At 46.7% G+C, this 18,383-nt stretch overlaps 1 protein-coding gene across 3 annotated transcripts in view; it reads left to right on the forward strand.

Moving 5' to 3' along the window:
* Positions 1–18,383, forward strand: part of LOC132379349 (Kv channel-interacting protein 2-like) — a 523,353-nt gene that overhangs the window by 323,667 nt on the left and 181,303 nt on the right. The window lies entirely within an intron of this gene.

Here is an 18,383-nt window from a genome sequence, read left to right on the forward strand (position 1 = left end):
CCTCTACACTGTCCCATCACACACTCCCAGGACAGGGACAGCACGGGTTAGATACAGAGTGAAGCTCACTCTACACTGTCCCATCACACACTCCCAGGACAGGGACAGCACAGGTTGGACATAGATGAAAACTCTAAGTCCTTAAGGAACACACATGAAATGCTGGAGGAACTCTGCATCTATGTAGGGAAATAAAAGTGAGTGATTCTGGAGTTATTAGCATAGCCTGGTGAGTTCCTCCAGCATTTTGCTTGTGTTGCTCACTGCTTTCCATCATCTGCAGACGCTCTATATCAGTGCTTGCTGTTCGAATGCCCTCTACCTCTCCACAAGGGGATGAGTGAATGTGTAAAATCACCCAGAGATGTGTCAAGTGAATGATCAATCTGCAAAGAGGAAGACCTGATCATTGGGTGCTATAATTAAACAGCAGCTGTAGTGAATTATCCCAGGATGAACCACCACTGGAATGCTGAACCTCCTATTAGTGTCTCCGTCAAATGGTCATTAGGCTGCTGCATTATTGATATCAGGAAGACTCTCTCAGTCGGTCTTTGCCTTCTCTCCCAATCTGTCTTCACACCAGTGCTCAGTATCACTAGAGCCTGTTTGATCCCAATGATGGTGGTCCAAACCTGCTTCAGGAGTCGAGAATGAGGCATAAAGCTTGTTGCCTATGGAGGTTTTATTAAGCACTACAAGATCAAAGGACGAACGAAGGAAATATGAAGACAAAGAAGTTGTGGTCGCCTCATGATCAGATTGGAGAGAACAACGTTCCATTGATAACAACTAACCTGTTAAGGAGCCAGATTCACGTGGCGTGACACTTGCTGCTGGGAAAAAACTGAGAAGCTTCAGGAAAATACCCACTCAGCTATCTACGATCGCCGGAAAGTTCACTGAACGATTGCATATGTATTGGTGATTATATAAAATAGCAAACAAACAGGAAATTAAACCACAAGGAAAATAACAATTGTACATAAGATATAGGAGCAGAATTAGGCCATTCGGCCAAATGAGTCTGTGAATCCAATGATCCTTTCCTACACTTTGACTCCCCACCAAGCCCACCCTCCACCCCTCACATTGGGAGCATCATTCACTCTTCTGTGCTGCTCCTTCCACACCCCCTGAAGCTGTGGGGGTGCCTGTGAGCACGGGTGTGTACCTGTGCATTTGCGTTGTGTACAAGTGTGTGCTTGTACCCGTGCACTCGCACATCTGTATGTGAGTGTGGGTGTAAATATATATAATGTGCATGTGTGCATAATCACATCTGTGCGTGTGTATGTACATGTGCATAAGGGTGTTTGTACGTGTCTTCCAATGTACATATATGCATATATGTTTGCATATGTCGAAATGTGCTTGTGTGTGCTCATGTGTAAAAAGTAGGGGCACCAGGGTGGCACAGTGGTGTAGTGGGTAGCACAATGCTTTACAATAACAGCAACCCAGGTTCAATTCCCGCCGCTGCCTGTAAGGAGTTTATATGTTCTTCCCGTGACCTCGTGGGTTTCCTCCAGGTGCTCCGGTTTCCTCCCACAGTCCAAAGACATACCGGTTAGCAGGTTAATTGATCATTGTAAATTGTCCCATGATTAGGCTAGGGTTAAATCAGGGTTTGCTGGGGGTGAGGCTCAAAGGCCAGGAGGGCCTGTTCTGTGCCGTATCTCAATAAATAACTGGTTTAACATCACCGGCACTTGTCGTGAAATTTGTTAACTTAGCAACAGCAGTGTGTTGCAATACAGAATAATAGTGAGAAAACCTTACTGAATTATAGTAAGTGTGTGTGTGTGTGTGTGTGTGTGTGTGTGTGTGAGAGAGAGAGAGAGAGAGAGAGAGAGAGAGACACACACATGGAGATATAAAAATATATATTAAATAGTTAAATAAGTAGTGCAAAAAAATAGAAATAAAAACGTAGTGAGGTTATGAGCTCAATGCTCATTCAGAAATTGGATGGCAGAGGGGAATTTATTTATCTCAATAAATAAATAAGTAAATAAATGAATAAATATATAAATAAATATGTTCATGCATGCTTGTGTCTGAATATATACGTACATAAACATGTATGGGTGCTTGTACACATGTACTTAAGCATTTCGCTGTATATATTGTACATATGGGTATAGATGTGTGATTACTGTATATGTGAGTGTGCACATGCTTGTGTGTAGTATAGTGGAGGCACTGACTGCCTGTTAACACTCACACCTCATTCTATATAATTAATTGAAGGATTTCAATCATTGGTATATTTCAAGCAAAGATGTCAGCAGATTATAGAGAGGCTTAAAGCCCAACTGACTGAGGACTTGCCGAGCACAGTGAGTTAGAGTTGTCGTCCGTATTCTTCGTTCTGTGTTCAGAACCTGAAGGTGGTTTTGATTTCCATTTGGGGAGAGTGGTGGGAAGCAAAACAATTGGCCCATGTAACCAGTTGTGGACCAATGAATTAGTGCTGCATTAGCTACCAACTTTAGCCTAGCCAGTCACACACGAATTGCTGGAGGAACTTGGCAGATGAGGCAGCATCTATGGATGGAAATAGACGGTTGATGTTTCAGGCCGAGACCCATCATCAGGATTCCTTGGCTGAAATGTCAACTGTTTATTCCCCTCCATAGATGATATCTGATCTGCTGAGTTCTTCCAGCATTGCGTGTCTGTTGCTCAAGATTACCTGCATCTGCAGAAACTCTTGTGTCTATTTTCCAGCCAGTGCTTATTCTGTTGTCTGATAGGGTGTTAACTAATTGGTTGAGAGTTCTGGGCTTTCAATTGCTGTGAATCAGCTATCAATTTGGTAGTCACCATCCAAAGAAAAGTGCAACAGTTCTGTCAGGTGCTCCTAGGAGCAGCACAATAACGTAGCAGTTAGTTCAATCACTTTACAACATTAGTGATCACTGGTTGGGGTTCAGGCCCCCCCACTGTCTGTGAGGAGTTTGGACATTCTCTCGGTGACCACCTGGGTTTCCTCCGGGTGCTCTGGTTTCCTCCCACATTCCAAAGGCATACAGATTAGATTTACTAGGTTATAAGCATGCTATGTTGGAACCAAAAGCATGGGAGTGGTTTAAACTAATATGGCAGGGGATGGGAACTAGTATGGTAGAGCTGAGGATGAGCCAGCAGGTTGACAGGTAGATGATGGGTGTAACATGAATGTAAGTAAGGACAAGCCAATGATTGGGTACAAATACAGATGGAGCAAAGAGTTAAATAGTACCACAGAGGCAAAATTCAAAAGAGCACAGATTGCAGGACTGAAGGTGCTGTATTTAAACATGCATAGCATTTGGAATAAAATGGATGAACTCATGGTGCAATTAGAGTTTAGTCAGAATGACGTTGTGGGCATCACTAAGTCGTGGCTGAAAGAAGGCCATAGTGGGGAGCTTAACGTCAAAGTGTATACTTTGTATCAAAAGGACAGGCAAGAAGGCAAAGACGGTGGTGTGGCTTTGTTGGTAAGAGATGAAAGTACATCTCTAGAAAGGGTGATGTAAGGTCAGAGAATGTTAAATTTTTGTGGGTGGAAGTAAGAAACTACACAAACAAAAACATATGGGAATCATATATAGGCTTCAAATTGTAGTCAAGATGTGGGGTTGAGATTGTAAAGGGAGCTGGAAAAGGCATGTAATAAGGGTAATGATACAATTCTAATGGGAACTTCGATATGTCGGGGTATTGGGAAAATCAGGTTGGTGTCAGATCAAAAGAGAGGGAACTTGTTGAATGCCCACGAGATGGCTTTTTAGACCAACTTGTGCTCGAGTCTCCTAGGGGAAAGGTTATCTTAGATTGGGTGTTGTGTAATAACCCAGATCCTGTTAATGCAAAGCTTAACGCAAAGGAACCCATATGAGGCAGTGATCATAATAGGATTGAATTCATACCGCAATTTGAGGGGGAGAAGCACAAGACACATGTATCAGTATCGCGATGGAATAACGGGAATTCCAGAGGCATGAGAGAGGAGCTTGCCCGGGTGGACTGGAGGGGGATACTGCCGGGGATGACAGTAGAGCAGAGGTGGCTGAAGTTTCTGGGAATAGTTCACAAGGTGCAGGATAGATATGTCCCACAGAAGATGTTCTCAAATAGTAGGTCTAGGCAACTGTGGCTGACAAGGGAAGTTAAGGACTGCATAAAAACCAAGGAAAGAGCATATAAGGTTGCAAAAGTGAGTGGGAAATTGGATGATTGGGAAGATTTTAAAAACCAACAAAAGGCAACTAAAGAAGCTATAAGAAGTGAAAAGATGAATTATGAGGACAAGTTAGCCAATAATATAAAGGAGTATACTAAAAGTTTTTTCAATTATATAACGAGTAAAAGGGAAATGAGAGTTGATATTAGACCACTGGAAAATGATGCTGGTGAGGTAGTAATGGGAGACAAAGCAATGGCAGATGAACTTTGATGTTTCCTGTGGTGGAGGTATCCAGAACTAGAGGGCATAGCCTCAAAACTGAGGGGCAACCTTTTAGAACAGAGTTACCTCTGGTTGAGGAAGCTAGGGTTTTTCTCTATGAAGTAAAGGGGGATGACAGGTAGCTCAACAGAGCATCGATGGAACGGACATCCAGCCTCTTTTATACCAGGGCAGAAATAGCTGACACGAGAAGACATCAAGGTGTTTGGTGGAAAGTATAGGGCAGATGTCAGAGAGAGGGTTTTTAACACGGAGTGATGGGTGCAGGGAGTACAGTGCCGGGGACGGAGGCAGAGGCAGATGCATTATGGAATCAGAATCAGGTTTAATATCACCAGCATATCTCATGAAATGTGTTCACTTTGCAGCAGCAGTACAATGCAATACATGATAATAGAAAAATGGTGAAATACAATAGAATTTAATAATTAAATTAAGTAGTGCAAAAATAGAAATAAAAAATGAGTAACGTAGTGCCTGTGGGTTTGATGTCCATTCAGAGATCAGATGGCAGAGAGGAAGAAGCTGTTCCTGAACTGTTGAGTGTATGCCTTCAGGCTCCTGTACCTCCTACCTGATGGTAGCAATGAGAAGAGAGCATGTCCTGGGTGATGCGGGTCCTTAATGATTGATGTCGCTTTTTTGAGGCGTCACTTCTTGAAGGTGCCCATGGTGCAGCTGGCTGAGTTTACGGCTCTGCAGCGTACTTTGATCCTGCGCAGTAGCATCGCCTCCCGCACCACACCAGAAGGTGATGTAGCCAGTTGGAGCACTCTACACAGTATGTCTGTAGAATAATTTGCGAATGTTTTTAAGAGTCTCTTATGGATACTCTTTTAAGAGTACATAGATAATAGAAAAATGGAGGTCTAAGTGGGAGGGAAAGGTTAGATTGATCTCGGAGTAGGTTAGAAGTTTAGCACAACATCAAGGGCCGAATGGCCTGTACTGTGGTGTAATGTTCTATGTTGTATGCATATTCCAGAGTAATTATATGGGATCGTCTGCATCTTCCTGTGAATAAAGTTGAACCTTGAATGCCCCATCCTTTCTAGCCATGCCATATAATTAATTATTATTAATTATAATATATTACATAAGACAATAAGATATAGGGGCAGAATTAGGCAATTCAGCCCATTGACTCCCCTGCTAGTGAATCATGTTGGACTAGATTCGGGTGCTCAGGTCTGGGGATAGACTCACAAGCAGTTGAGCACCTGAAACTGGCGTGCTCCACGTCTTTGGTCTGGACTGGCCAGGACCCCTGGCTGATTCACTTCTGCAGCTGAAGATTTCAAAGTCTGTCTGCTTAAATCTGCAGAGACTTTGCTTTCATGGTTCTGTCTGAAACTCCTCAAGTACTTCAAGAGGAGAGTCTAGTGGAGGTCCTCAAGAATGATCCTGGGAATGAAAGGGTTAATATATGAGGACCGTTTGATGGCTCTTGGCCTGCACTCACTGGAGTTCAGAAGAATAAGGGGGGGAGGGAGTCCCACTGAAACCTTTCAAATATTGAAAGGCCTAGATGGAGTGAACATTGAGAGGATGGTTCCCACAATGAGGGAGTCTCAGACCATGGGTGTCTCTTTAGAACAGAGATGAGGAGGAATATCTTTAGACAAAGGGTGGTCTATCTGTGGAATTCATTGCCACAGATGGCAGTGGAGGCCAAGTCATTGGTTATATTTAAAGCAAAGGTTGATAGGTTCTGGTTTAGTAAGAGTGCCAAAGGTTACTGGTAGAAGGCTGGAGAGTGGGGTTGAGAGGGACAATAAGTCAGCCATGATGGAGTGGCAGAGCAGACTCGACGGGCTAAATGGTCTCATTCTGCTCCCATGTCTTGTGGTCTCAAGTGTTGATTGAGGAACTCTTACTGAAGTAAACAGAAAGGAAGGAGCAGGCTCAGAGATGTTCTTTGCAGATCCACAGTCTCAGACTGATGAATAATTTAGTGTGTGCTCTGCAAGGCGTCTGAGTGCCAGTGACTTCAGCACTGACTCTATCTGATGGGGACGCTTTGACAGAAACGCCTCAGAACCTGCCCCCAAACCATCCCCCATGCCAACAGAACCCCTGAGAGTCACGCAAAAGGTGGTGGGGTTACCTCGTGCAACACGCACACGCACGCAGCAGGTCAGGCAGCATCTATGGAAATGAATAAACAGTTGATATTTCAGGCTGAGACCCTACCTCAGGAATGGAATGGAAGGGGCAGAATAAGGTGGTGCTGGCGGGGGTGGGGGGTTGAGGAGAGGAGGCGTACAAGCTGGCTGGTGAGTGGGGTGAGGGTGAGGTGAAGTAAGAAGCTGGGAGGTGATAGGTGAAAGAGGTAAAGGCATGTAGAAGAAGAAAGAATCTGATTGGAGAGGACAGAGGACCTTGGGAGAAAGGAAAGGAAGAGGAGGGGCATCAGAGGGAGATGACAGGCAGGTGGGCAGAAGAGAAGGGGTAGAATAGGAGCCAGGAGGAGTGGGGGGGAGGGGGGAATGGAGAGAGAAGACGGAGAAATTGCCTGATTCTGACTCCGTAGTTCCTTTCTTCAGCAGGGTATAGTGCACATGTGCTGTCAATATCAATTACTCTCACTAAGAACTTCCATGATTTCCACCTACACCTTATCACAGGTTGCAGTGTAAACTATCATACCCAAGGTGTAAGGGTGTCAGATCCTGGTGTCGCAATCACTTGTGGTGATAATTTCTCTTCCTCCTTTGAACATCGCTGTCCCCAAGGTTTTTCTAGCCTCTGGCCAATGATATGAACTAGTTTTATTTATTTGCTCCGTGTGGGTTCTGATGGCAACGTTTGGGATATTTTGTTCATCCTATTTACACTCGAACTGAGTGACACTGCACTGTCCTGCCCCCACTCATGGATTAAGGGTGAAAGGTGGAAGCTGAGGAGGAGCCTCTTCACTCAGAGGGTGATGAGAGTGTAGAACGACCAGGGGAAGTGGTGATGCAGACTGGATCCCAGCATATATCAGAATCGAGTTTAATATCACCAGCATGCGTCGTGAAATTTGTTGATTTTGGCAGCTGTACAATGCAGGTAATTTTTTTTATTTCCTGCTTCTTGTCCCTCTGTATGTTTACTTAACCCAAGGCTAACTTTGCTGATGTAAACAATCCCACTGCAGAGTTCCAACTCGATCACTGCCGGCAAGGCCAGTACACGTCCGTTGCCCTGAGTTTGTTCATGTGCAGCACCTGCAGAGCCTGGTTAGCAATTGGTCTGCCTGGAATCACGCACCGGCCTTTCCTTGTGGGCATCCCCGAGGCAGATGGATTTATACAAAATTGGGAAATTTCATCATGGAGGGTAGAAGAGTGCAGAACGTGAATCAACATGTCGAAGCCAACCACAATGTAAATTTAAACTACTCATCTGTCCACACATGGTCTTTATTCCCCCATTCCCTGTTCACGTGTCTGTCTACATGCCTCTTAAATGTTGGTATCATACCTGCATCTACCACCTCTCCTGGAAACCTGTTGAAGGCACTTACATGTCCCCCCTCTCCCCCCGCCACCCTCCGTGTCCCCCCCTCTCCCCCCGCCACCCTCCATGTCCCCCCCTCTCCCCCCGCCACCCTCCGTGTTCCACCCTCTCCCCCCGCCACCCTCCATGTCCCCCCTCTCCCCCGCCACCCTCCGTGTTCCACCCTCTCCCCCCGCCACCCTCCATGTCCCCCCCTCTCCCCGCCACCCTCCATGTCCCCCCCTCTCCCCCGCCACCCTCCGTGTTCCACCCTCTCCCCCCGCCACCCTCCATGTCCCCCCTCTCCTCCCGCCACCCTCCATGTCCCCCCCTCTCCCCCCGCCACCCTCCGTGTTCCACCCTCTCCCCCCGCCACCCTCCATGTCCCCCCCTCTCCCCCCGCCACCCTCCGTGTTCCACCCTCTGCCCCCGCCACCCTCCATGTCCCCCCCTCTCCCCCGTCACCCTCCGTGTTCCACCCTCTCTCCCGTTCTCACTCTCACACACATGTAGACCTGGCGGAGGTTCCAGTTTTCAGAAAACTGGTACTTCATGGGTATATGAAGTGTAGGCGGGTGGCCAAGTGGTTAAGGCTTTGGGCTAGCGATCTGAAGGTCATTAGTTCGAGCCTCAGTCAAGGCAGTGTGTGTGTCCTTGAGTAAGGCACTTAACCACAAGCTGCTCCTGCACATTTATAGCCCCAGTGGCGATGGTTGGTGCACTATAAAGGGGAAAAGAATATGGAGTGTTCAGTGCCATTCGGAGGTACAGGTGAGATGTTTTCATTTAAATGAGCCATTAAACGTATCTGTTTGCCACACTAGAGGCAAGACTAATAATTCCATTTGTACTGTTCTGTGGATGAAAGAAGGAGTCATGTGGGAGGGAGTGGTTACATTGATCTTGAAGTAGGTTAAAAGGTTGGCACAACGACATGGGACGAAGGGCCTGTACAGTCCTGAACTGAATTGTTTCACATCTTTAGAAATATCAAGAGATCTTCATAAATTGCCAAGGATTTAATGGTCAACCATTTCTATCCTGTCTCAATTACAGCCCTGACACTGGCATCTATCCAATTGTTTGGTTTGCAGTTCCTGCAAATTACCAGCCAGATGCCCGTTGATCTAACCAATTGTTAACAACACACTATAGAAAGCATTCTATCAGTCTGTACCATGGCTTGGTGTGGCAGCTGCTCCAGGTGCGACTACAGGGAACAGCAGAGAGCTGCTGCATCACAGGAAGCGGCCACCCCATCAGGGGCCCTGTCTACACTTGTCACTGCCTCTGTGCAGCACCCCACCCATCCTGGCCATTCTCTTTCTGACCCCTCCCATTGGGCAGGAGCCTGAAAGCATGCGCCACCAGTCTCGAGGACAACCTCTGTCATGACTTGATCTGTACAAACAATATGCAAGGCGAGCTTTTCACTGGGCGTTGCTATTGGCAGCAATAATAAGCCAAGACCAATACACTTAATTACCAGCTGTGATGGAAGGTGTCATCAACGAGATTATTATTACATCCTCACAAGTAAACTGCTCACAGATCCTCAAGTTGGAGTTCACCAGGATGGACAAGCATGAAAAAATAACACTGTCCCTTCATTCTTGCTGGTCGAAATCCCGCAAGTCCCGCCTTAATATCACCAGGAGAAGCCATTTCAGGTCGTGGTTGGCCCTCCACCATTTTTCTCGAGGGAAATAGCAGCTGAGCAATAGATGCTGATCTTGTCTGGATGCCCAGATCCAAAGACAAGGTGGGAAAAAGAGCTTCGTGACGGTGTCAGTAGCGTTGTACTGTTGCACGGTCCTGCATTTGTCGACGTGGCGTGGAAAGCGATTTTTGTAAATCTGGTGGGAGTAAAGGATGATGGGAATGGCGAGGGAGTAGCACCACTGGAGGGGTGCGAGGTGGCAGAGAAAGAGGGCCAGGCCAGGGGTGTGGTGCAGTTACAGACACACCCAGCCTTGAGACGCTGGGCAAAGTCACCTGATTCCAAACTATTGGTTTATTGGTCATTACTGAGTGCCTCTCTACTGCTTCCCTTTTTCCCCAACCATGATTCTCCTCTCCCTGCCCCCTTCCCCCTCTCAGTCCACAATAGAATCAGGTTTAACATGGTTATTTATTTATTTATTTATTTATTTATGGTTTATGCAAACCATAAAAATCACGACTGTACCGTGCAAAAGTTTGAGGCACCCTAGATACATATAGCAACACGTGCACACACACTTGGAGGAACTCAGCAGGTCAGGCAGCAAGAGCAAGCTGTCAGCATTTTGGGCTCAGGACCTGATGAAGGGTTTTGGCCTGAAAAGTCAACTTTTTTATTTTTTTCTATGGACGCTGCCTGACCTGGGGGGGAGGGTGTGTGTGTGTGCGTGTGTGTGTCTCAAGATTTCCAGCATCTGCAGAATCACTTGTGTCTCTGATTGACCAGATCTCAGATGTGCCTAAGATTTCTGCACAGTACTGTGTGAGGGGACACAACTTTAAAGTGATTGGAGGAAAGCAGAGAGTAGGTCAGAGGTAGTTTACACAGAAAGTTGTGGGTACGTAAACACAGACGATGGTAAAGACATACATTCGTAACGTTTGAGAGACTCGGACACATGGATGAAAGGAAGATGGAAGGCTATGTGGGAGGGAAGGGTTCGATTGATTTTGGAGTAGATTGAAGGATTGGCACAACATTGTGGGATAAAGGGACTGTACTGCTCTGTACGTTTGATGTTCAATAGATTGGTTGTTGTGTTTTCTGCACTGCAAAAGTGTTGGGCCTCTTTGGCCACAGGTTGCACTGGGATGTCCTGAAGGCAGAGGAAGTGCTTAACAACACAGTTATTTGTTATTTCTGCATAAGAATGATTTGTGTCCAAGGATCATGTAATTAGAAATGCTTCAATGCCAATAATAAGGCAACAGAGGTGGGGCATTTGGAGACAGGAAGTGATGTGATGGAGCTACACCCAATCAGAATGAGTGAGACAACTTTAACCAACACACAAGACGATGTAGGCATACAGCAGGTCAGGTAACCCCTGTGGAGGGAAGTGAAGAGCTGACATTTTGTGCAGAGACCCTTTATCTAAACTGAAAGATAGATGGACGATAGCAGGTGGAGGGAAGGGGTGGAGCATGGTGGCAGGTGACAGGTAGATCTAGATGAGCAGGTGGGCAATAGGCAGGTGAGAGCGGGAATGATGATAGCTGGGAGGTGATAGGTGAAAGTGACAGGGGTGAAGATGATGGAATCTGATAGGAGGGGTAGGTGAAGCATGGGAAAAGGGAAGGGAGGGAACCAGTGTGAAGAGTGTACGAGTGAGAGGTGCCAGGTGGATCAGGAGTAGAAGGAAAAAGTGCCACGGTAGGAGGGGAGTGATTCCCAGAATGTGGAGAATTTATTGAAGTAAAGTGAAGTATTTGAGAAGTTACTTGAGCAGTTCCTGAAAGTTTGAGTTACTTTCAGTGCTAATGCCTCCGGGTTGGAGACTACCCAGGTATCTGAAAAGTGGCCTCATGTTTTCCCATTAGCTCCTGCATTAGAAGCCTAATGGAGTCCTGCTCCCATAGATTTTACCCTCAACCCATCTTCCACCTTCAAGGACTTTAAACCCAGAACAACACGGACAAAATGCTGGAGGATTCAGAAGGTTAGGCGGCATCTATAGAGAGGAATAAACTGTTGGCATTTCAGTTTAGGGCCCTTCATCAAGACCTGGTGGAGAGTCGGGCACAAAACGTCAACTTCTTCTCCATAGACCCCCACCACACAGGACATGCCCTCTTCTCATTGCTACCATCAGGAAGGAGGTACAGAAGCCTGAAGGCACAAACTCGATGATTCAGGAGCAGCTTCTTCCCCTCTGCCATCTGATTTCTGAATGGACATCGAACCCATGAACACCACCTCACTTTTTTTTAATTTTCTATTTTTGCACTACTTAGTTAATTTAACTATTTCTCCAGTTGTGGTGGGATTTGAACATGTCACTGATCATCAGTAAAACCAGTCCAATAACACTGTTACGCTAACCATTTTTTTTTTGGATAGTTAGCTGATGGGGCCTCATGGCATCCTTCTGTGCTCCTTCTCTCCATGTACAGGAGCGTGGCTATGCAGAGTAGGTTAAGGCGGCATGTTTACCTTAATCAGAATCAGGATTATTATCACTGACCAGTATGAAGTGAATGAAGTACAATACATAAAAATTGCTATAAATTACAAAATATTGCACCAAAGAAGGAATATTGAAGTAGTATTTGTGGACCACCATGATAGTAGAGGGTAAGAAACTGTCCTAAATCATAGAAAGTAGGTCTTCAGGCTGCTGTTTTGCCTTCCTGATGATGGTAACAAGAAGAGGGCATGTCCCAGTTTGTAACGGTGATGGATGTTGCCTTCTTGAAGCTCGGCCTCTTCAATATATGTATAAAAATTCATAAACACCAGCCATAAACATAAACCCTCCTTTGTGCCCTGACCAGTAATTATCCCACACCCATCACAAAAGCAGAATGAATTTGCATGACTGTTACTCGAAGATCAAAGTAAATTTATTGTCGAAGTACATATCCTGTACGTCACCATATACAGCCCTGAGTTCACTTTCTTGCAGGCATTCACAGTAGAGTAGAGAAATACAACTGAATCAACGAAAAGCTACACACAAAGACTGAAACTTTAAAAGATAAACTGCAAACAAAACTACTTCATAAATTCATTAAAAGGAAAAAATAAGAAGCAACACACACAAATGCTGGAGGAGCTCAGCAGGTCAGGCAGCATCCATGGAAAAGAGTAAACAGTTGACGTTTTGGGTCCAGACCCTTCACCAGGACTGAGAGGGAAGGGGGAAGATGCCAGAATTAGAAGGTGGGGGAGGAGAAGGAGGGGTGAATCTAGGTGGGTGGGAAGGTCAAGGGTTGGAGAAGAACCTGATTGGAGACGGGAATGGACAATAAGAGAAAGTGAAGGTGGAGGGGACACTGGGGGGAGTAATGGGGAGTTGAGGTCAGAGTGGGGAATAGAGGGGTAGATTTTTGTTTACCGGAAGGAGAAATCGTTATTCATGCCATCAGGTTGGAGGGTACTCCTTCACCCTGAGGCTGCCCTCATCTTGGCACAAGAGGAGGCCATGGATTGGCATGTTGGAAAGGGAATGGGAACTGGAATTAAAATGTTTGGTCACTGGGAAGTCTCGGCTGTGGTGGATGGTGCGGAGGTGCTCGACGAAGCGGTCCCCCAATTTACGACAGTTCTCACCAATGTGGAGGAGGCTGCTTCGGGAGCAGAGGTAGCGATCCATGCAGAGAGCAGGAGTGGGGGGGGGGAGGTAAAATATGTTTAATGATAGGGTCCCTTTGGAGGTGATGGAAGTTGCAGAGGATAATGTGATGGATGAGGAGACTGATAGAATGGTCGATAAGGACAAGAGGGGCTCTATCACTATTATGAAGGCAGGAAGATGGGGTGAGCGCAGATGTACAGGAAATGGAGGAGATGTGAGTGAGGCAGTATCAAGAATAGAGGGAGGGAAACCTTGCTCTTCAAAGAAGGAAGTCCCACTTCAGATATCCTGGAACAGAAAGCCTCATCCTGAGAACAGACGTGGTGGTGAATAAACTGAGAAAAGGGAATAGCATTTTTACGAGATAGAGTGGGAAGATAGTCGAGATGACCAGGGGATTCAGTAGGTTTATAGAAGTTATTGGTTGACAGTTTGTCTCCAGAGATAGAGACAGAATGATCAAGAAATGGGAGAGTGGTGCCAGAGAAGGCCCAAGTGTATTTAAGGGCAGAATAGAGACAAAATTGATAAAATTGACGAGCTCAGCATGGGTGCATGAGGTAGAACCGATGCTGTCGTCAGTGTAGCGGAGGAAGAGATGGTGAGTATGACCAGGGAAAGCTTCATTGTAGAGCCCTTGAAGTTGAGTCTATAGGTTGTGGAATCAGTTCAGTCTTGAGGTGAATGAAGTTAGCCACGCTGGTTCAGAGGCCTGATGGTTGTAGGGTAAAGACTGTTGCTAAACCTGCTGGTGTGGGACCTATTGCTCCTGCACCCCTTCCTGATGGCAGCAGTGAGAAGAGAGTATGTCCTGGATGGTGGGGGTCCTTGATGATGGACGCTGCTTTCTTGTGGCAACACTCCTTGCAGATGTGCTCAGTTGTGGGGAGGGCTTTTCCTGTGATGTACTGGGCTGTATCCACTACTTTCTGTAGGATTTTCCATTTCCAGGGTTGGTGTTTCTGGATCAATTTTCTCCCTCGCTCTTTCCATAACCTCCCTGCCCAGTCTTTCTGTGAGTCCAAGTTCTCCCTTTCCCTATGGGGTTAACTCACTGCTCTCTGCTGGTTCCACTGGACCCAATGTGAGAAATTGCCAGATGCACGATTGTTTAATTAGAGTAGGAAGCAGCAGAGCACATTTTAAAATTATGTGCTAATTAGACAGCAAGAAGTGTCATCTGGACTAAAATTTAACGGCCCTTAATTTGCAGCCTCGAAAGTCACTAAAAATATTTTGGTGGGTTCTGCCTCTCAGTCCATCTTCTTCCTATCACCTTATGATTTACAACCTCTCATTTTGTGTATCCCAGGGCTGATGTTTTTTTTCAGCGTGTAAGTACATTAGAAATTTTCAAGGCACCTTTAACTTCAATTAGCTGTCTTCAATACACCTTGGTACCCACTTGTCTTGGCCGTCGATAATGTACTGTTGCTGTGGCTGGGACTCTTTGCCATACAGGTTCCTGGGTCCCAGTTATAGAGTAAATATGGCATGGAAACTAGTTTAATTATCTGATGACATGTCCGAGGAACCAGTACACTAGCGTACATGTTCTGGTATGCCATCCTATGGTATACATGTTCTGGGGTGCCAGTACTCTGATATACACGTTCTGGGGTGCCAGTTTTCCACAATACAGGTTAATGGGTATCAGTTCACTGGGATGCAGGTTCCTGCGTACTAATATTCTGGGCCCAGATTCTCCAGGATACCAGTTCTTTGGGCATCTGTCATTCCCTGCAGCTTGAGTTTCTGGGCAGCAAGCAGTGAAGTGGGGTTGGACATGTTGGACCTTTGTAATCACTGTTGAAGCCTGCTGGAAAGGACACTGTGTACAAGGGGGACCCCTGACACTGAAGTAATATCCAAAAATCCATCGGATGTGATCACCAGCTCCTGAGAGGCAGCTTTCCTTTCCTCTCTGTGCATTCATCCGCTAGGCTATCAGGATATTGTCCTGCATTGTACTAAGTTGGTTACTGTTATCAGTGAAAAGCTTGTCTTGTACATTGTTTAAACAGATCGAATCATTACACGGTGCGTTGAGCTACAATAGGTAAAACAATAACAATAGAATAAAGTGTTAGAGCTACTGCGAAAGTTTAGTGCAGGTAATCGATAAACTGCAAGATCATAACGAGGTAGATTGTGAGGCCAAGAGGTCGTCCATAACACCAGGGTAGAATCCACCTTGAACCTGGTGCACACTCTCTCAGGCTTTTGTATCTTCTGCCCGCAGGCAGAGGGAAGAAGGGAGAATGTCTGGGGTGGCCGGTGTCTTTGATGATGCTGGCTGCTTCCCTGAGGCAGTCGGCAGTGTAGAGGGGAGGCTGGTTTCCTTCATGTGCTGAGCCTGCACCTACAGTGCTCCGCAGTTCCTTGCAGTCACAAGCTGAGCAGCTGCAATACCAAAACATTGGTGGAAAGCACTGTGCGCTCTGCTTAGTAACGGAAAGAGAGGGCCTCTGATTCATTCAACGTCACAAGATGTATTTTTACCTCCCTTGGGTGTGAGGGTGTGGAACTAGCGCAACTAAACACAGTCTTTAGTCAGCATGCATCACAGCCTCTGTGCTTGTTCCTGGATGGAATCCCAGCTCTCTGTGTCATCACTGCCCAGGTTGTTGTTATCTCGATCGGCGAGACAGTGGGAGGTGGGTTCAAACAGAGAATCTCTTTGGCCAGAGGGTAGTGAATCTGTGGAACTCATTGCCACAGAAGCCAAGTCATCGGGTCTATTTTAAAGCGGGTGTTGATATGTTTTTGATTAGTAAGGGCCTACGGAGAGAAGGCAGGAGAATGGGGCTGATCAGCTGAATGCTGAAGCAGTCGCAGTGGGGTAAATGGCCTAATTCTGCCCATGGTCCGAGCAGCTTCCCAGGCCACACCCTCCAGGGTAAGGACTGGACGGAGGACTTGCCTGCATTCTCAAGCTGGATTGAAGTGGCTGCAGGATTTTCCTTTGGAAAGAGGCCAAGGGAATTCTTGCTTCTGTCTCAGCCAATCATCACGCCAGGATCACCACTGAGAGAGACAATGTAGCAGAGCTTAACTATGATATCAATAAAGTGGAAAGGGTACAGGGAAAATTTACAAGGATGTTGCTGGGACTTGAGGTCCTGAGTTATAGGGAAAGGTTGAATAATTAAGGACTTTATTCCCTGGAGTGCAGGAAACTAAGGGGAGAGTTGATAGAGTAGACAAAACTATGAAGGGTATAGGGCGGACAAGTGCAGGTAGGCTTTTTTCAATAAGATCAGGTGAGACTAGAACTAGAGGTCATGGGGTTAAAGGTGAAAGGTTGCAATGTTTAAGGGGCACTTCTTCACTCAGGTGAGAGTACAAGCTCCCGGTGGAAGTGGTGATTTCAACACTGAAGAGAGATTTGGACAGGTACATGGATGGGAAGGGTATGGAAGGCTATGAAACATGATAGGTTGGAGTGGATGAGATGGGCTGAAGGGCCTCTCTCTCTGCTGTGGCATTCTAAGGTTCAATGACACTAACATCTCATGGGATCTTGCTGTGCTCATTTGAGTAACACAACATAGATGCGGGCCTTTTGGCCCACACAGTTTGTGCAAGCCACAATGATATTGTTGAATACTGCAACCCCTCATAGCCCACCAGCCATTAAATATTCAACTTCATTGGCTAGGAATATCCAAGGATGTCCTAAGACTAAATATTTCATTTAGTCCTGGGTGACTATTCACCTCTGCTGGCCTGACTAGACCGGGCAGTAGCCACTGATGTGAGAAACCCTGAGAAGGGAGAACACTTGGGTGATTACATGGAAGGACCAACTACAGGAGGGCTTTGTCTAAAGTGCAGAGGGAGCTTTACTCTATATCTAACCGTTACCGTCCCAGCCCTTTACTTCAACTAAATATCTTTGTTACAAATACAATAACACAATACCACAAATACATATACAAAATAGTGATAAATCATTAAAGAAACTAAATTACACTAAAATGTTCTCATCTCTATCAATGATGGAGCTAATTCCCTGTGGAGCCTAATGGTCCCAGAATGCCTGTATGATAACCGTGGGCAGCAAGTGTTCCTTCTCAATGGTTAGCCGGGCACGGACATACCCCTTAAACATTGCCAGGCAGAATCCTCCGCCAGCCGCTTCCAGAACCCACAGATAGCGGTTTTAGCCAGCTCCAGGAGCAAATTCGCAAGGACATTCTAATCCCCCCCCCCCTTAATGGATGACCATATATAAATAGGGCGGGGCTAAATTGCACCCAGAAGCCAAGGAGAAGCCCTCGCATATATGCGAAAAGGGGCTGCACCCTCACACACTCCACGTATGCATGGCACGTGGTCTCTTCCAGCCCGCAGAAGCAGCTGGGAGATCCATGTACAAATTTAAAAACTTATTACAAGCCACTACCCTATACAGCAGCCTCCATCCCAGATCCCAAGGTGCATGGGAAGAACTCGCTCCTAAAGGGGCTTCCACTAGGGACCCCCCTCACCCCAGGTGGGAAGTAGCATGAGGGTTAGGGTTAGGTGGTGGATAAGGTCTAGACTCTAGGGGGTCAAGGGTGTGGAGCAGCAGTCCATATGGGTACCACCTATCTGAAACCCTGAACGGGATTGTCGATGAGAGATGGCTCAAGCTGTGTCAGCCCAGCTCCCAGGTAAGAGTCTGGGGTCCGGGTCCGACAAGCAGCTCCGGTGGAGCAGGGGTGAACCTGGCCAGAGTCGCTCCACACACCTGAGCCACACCAACATCCATTGTAGTAGGACAGGGCTGAGCCACTTCCTCGGACAGGACTCTGCGCTCTACCAGCAGAGGGGGTTCCTGGCCTGAGGCAGTCTCTCAGCAGGTCCTGACACAAGCTGGGCAGCCTCCGCAAAGAAGCGTGGCTGATGCCTACCAGTGGCAGCCGCATAGCTTCATGAAGACAGTGGCCCCTCTGGAGAAAGTTCATTGCCACCTGGGAGGGTGATCAGCATGCAGGAGTCTCTGCAGGGTCCTGAGGCAGTAAGTGCGTGGACGCACACCAGCAACTGTCCACCCTCCCCCACTGGGAGATCCGGGACCGCTGAAGGGGCCTGTTGTCCCAGAGGAAGTTCACTAACTTCCTCTGCATCCCTGCAACATGGAGAGTGGGTGGGGC

This window comes from Hypanus sabinus, chromosome 22, assembly GCF_030144855.1.
Source record: "Hypanus sabinus isolate sHypSab1 chromosome 22, sHypSab1.hap1, whole genome shotgun sequence".
NCBI classification, from domain to species: Eukaryota; Metazoa; Chordata; class Chondrichthyes; order Myliobatiformes; family Dasyatidae; genus Hypanus; species Hypanus sabinus.